Below are 3,762 nucleotides of genomic sequence, written 5' to 3'. Positions count from 1 at the left end.
CCTGACAATACAAGCGCAAGATTGCGATCGACGATTTGTTTGTGTTAAATGAACCATTTGCAATCTAGATGAAAGAACGGTAAATTCTCAGCAACTTGTCAGTCATGGCAACACTTCTGATGGCATCCAGCACTTTGGCTTTGGAGGGAACGTTATACACCAAACGTTCATTACATCTTGGCACAAACCAAAAAAACAATCATTCAAGGCCAGTCTGAAATCTGAATGGTGGAGATCTATATAACACTGTAACTCTACACCTCCTCCTATCGGGTGATAACCATCAATGCCTCAGTTTAATCACCAACACTATCAAAAGGCCTATACATTATATCTCGCACCCACCCTGTACCCGAGAGAGAGCGTACTAGACGAGGGGGCTCCACAGCAGCTTAGACGCAACCAGAATAAAGAGATGGGTGACCCCGGGTGACCCCGGTGGTGAGGACGACGGAGTAGCGGAAGGTGAGCTGGCAATGCGTGGTTGGATTAATCTGTTTGTGACTCAGAAATTGAGATAGATTACTCTGTTGTCAGGAAGGGTCGGAATACGTGCCTTTGTAAGATCGCCGATTGCTTATAAAGTCAGATTGGATTTTAAGCGCTGTTCTGGAGATTGTCTGGTTGGATATCTGCCTTCCCAAAAACCAAGACAAATTTGTTGGGGGTATGTTACAGGCCGCCCAATCAGAAGTCATTCTATGAAGGTCTCGAAATTGTGTTGTCCAACTGTAATGATTCCCTGGTGAAGGAAATACTGATGTCTGTAAAAAAGATAGTCCAACCCACAATGCACTTCAGTAGATCATTTTCCTTGACCCAAATGATAAAAAATCCCCACCAGGATTCCCCACCAAGATCCCCACCAGGGTCCCGACCAAGATCCCCACCAGGGTCCCGACCAAGATCCCCACCAGGGTCCCGACCAAGATCCCGACCAAGATCCCCACCAGGGTCCCGACCAAAATCCCCACCAGGGTCCCGACCAGGATTCCCCACCAAGGCATGTGAAACAGTGCAAGGTACGATTGACTTAATACTCGTGTCTGATAAATCCAAAATATGGAATCAGTGATCATTTTATTACATTTTGAACAAGGAGGGTTTTAAAGTTATATTTAAGTGTCACAAAACTGTTCGAATCAAAAAATACTGTGATGAAATGTTTAGGGAGCAAGTGGGTAATATTGATTGGTCACCTGTGTTAGATAGTGTAAGGGACATTGACAGGGAAGCATTTAAATGTAGATTCCTGGGCCTCCCGAGTGGGGAAGTGGTCTGCATTGCAGTGTTTGAGGCGTCACTACAGACCCAGGTTTGATCCCAGGCTGTGTCACAACCGGGCTGTGACCGGGAGTCCCATAGGGTGGACACATTTGGCCCAGCGTTGTACGGGTTAGGGGTGGGTGGGCTTTACTTGGCTCATCGTGCTCTAGCGACTCCTTGTGGCGGGCCGGGCGCCTGCAGCCTGCAGGCTGATCGTCAGTTGAACGGTTTTTCCTTCGACACATTGGTGCAGCTGGCTTCCGGGGTAAGAGGGCGGGTGTTAAGAAGGGGGTAAAATAGAAAAAATAAAAAATAAATGTATATTCCTTGAGGTGGTGAATGTGATGGCTCCAATTAGACAGGACAAAGTAAAGTAGAGATCTAGATCTTGGTTTAATCACGAGATTCTAGAATCTACCAAAGCAGGGAATAAGGCCTTTAAGAAATAAAGCCGCGTGATGAGCAGCCTGATTTTTTTTTTCTCATGAGCAGCCTGATTTTCTACCATATAAATGTCAGAAATGAAAAACAGATTAGGATGGATGAAGCTAAGAGGGGTTATTTTGCTGATAAAAACATTGAGAACAAAAATAACCCTAAAAAGCTTTGGAAATAATTTAAGGAATTAGGATGTAGTAGTACTACCAACAACAAACTAAAGAGTATTGGACTGAACATCAGGGGGAGATGGTATATGAAAAAGCAGAGGTTGCCAATGAATTCAACCCATTTTTTTTCTTTTAACTTCTGTTGTTAGCAAGCTGGTTAGCAAGCTGGTTAGCATGCTGGTTAGCAAGCTGGTTAGCAAGCTGCCCACCGGGAGTTCAAGTTAGGGTTAGTTAGTTAGTTAGTTAGTCAACCAAACTCTTTTTCTTTAGCAAAGGTAGCAACAGCCAAAGTAGCCAGTCTGCTAGCAGAGGTTAAATGCTCCAAAGCTACAGGTATTTATGGTTCTGATTACTTTCCCCGTGTTAGGGATGCACACAATCACAGCACCAGATCAGGTGTTGCTAATATGTGCTTATACAGATTCAGAAGTAATGCTGAGAAAGGTATTTTTTTAACTTATTTATTTATCCTTTATTTAACTAGGCAAGTCAGTTAAGAACAAATTCTTATTTACAATGACGGCCTTGTATACTGGAGCCTCAGAGTGGAATGAGTTGCCTCTGCCCATAAAAATGACATCCTCTCCTGGCAGCTTTAAATATAAAGTAAAAAACAGTTTGATGTCTTCTGGGCTCATTTGAATGTACCTTATGATGTCACTGCAATGATGAGATAGATGTTCTTCTTCTTTGTTTTTATGTTTTATTATCTCTCTGTCATACTGTGTTCAACAGTAATCTTCAAGAGGACCACAATGGAAATAAGTACCATTCTTTATTGTGTGTTATCCTCGATCATGTGCATGTATGGCTTTTTTAAGTGTTACGTGTGCTTGTTTTTATTATGGTCGAATTAATTAACTAAACTAAAGCGCCATGGTTCTACCAACTGAGCCACACGGGACCTAACCTGAATAAAGCGATGAGAGCCACAGATTGGTCAGACAGTTTGTTTTGTTTCCAGATTGAAATGAGTTCCTGATTGAGAGCCAGCACTGCACAGTCCTCACGGACTTTAGAGTATAAATTCAGAAATCCCATTGAATTAAACTGATCTTCAGCATATTTGATTTTCATGCGCAGCTCTACTTAGAGAACAACAGAGTGTGAAAGGGAGGGGTGGGAAAGGGTTGGGTGCTGAAACTTTGGAACAAACGAGCACTTGGTCTGGGACCAGGTCCATTTGTCACACAGAGAGAAAGAGAGAGGGAGAGAAGAGAGAGGTGTTTGGCACACATATTAGACTGAGCGAGAATGAACAGACTACCCTCCTTTTCCACCCTCTACCTCCATACCTTTCTCTCTCCCCTCCTACCTCCCTTTCTCTCTCTACCCCTCCCTGTCTTTACCTCTGTCTCTCTCTCTACCCCTCCCTCTCTTTACCTCTGTCTCTCTCTGTCTCTCTCTCTACCCCTCCCTGTCTTTACCTCTGTGTCTCTCTGTCTCTCTCTCTACCCCTCCCTCTCTTTACCTCTGTCTCTCTCTCTACCCCTCCCTCTCTTTACCTCTGTCTCTCTCTGTCTCTCTCTCTACCCCTCCCTCTCTTTACCTCTGTCTCTCTCTCCCCCCTCCCTTTCTCTCTCTACCCCTCCCTCGCTTTACCTCTGTCTCTCTTTCTCCCCTCCTACCTCCCTTTCTCTCTCTCTCTCTACCCCTCCCTCTCTTTACCTCTGTCTCTCCCTGTCTCTCTCTCTCTCTCCCTCCGACTACCCTCCCCTTCCTCCCTCTAATCAGTCATAATGACAGAAGTAATGGCTATGCTAAAAACAGCAGTCCCATGGGAACAGGTTGTCTCTGTCAATGTCCCAAAGGGCACCCAATTCCCTCCATAGTGCCCTACTTTTGACCAGAGCCAATAGGGGAATTTTGCCCAGAGGGCTAAATAGGG

The sequence above is a fragment of the Oncorhynchus mykiss genome, chromosome 11, assembly GCF_057628025.1.
Source record: "Oncorhynchus mykiss isolate SJ-2025 chromosome 11, ASM5762802v1, whole genome shotgun sequence".
NCBI lineage: Eukaryota > Metazoa > Chordata > Actinopteri > Salmoniformes > Salmonidae > Oncorhynchus > Oncorhynchus mykiss.
Note: the sequence above shows the minus strand (reverse complement) of the source record.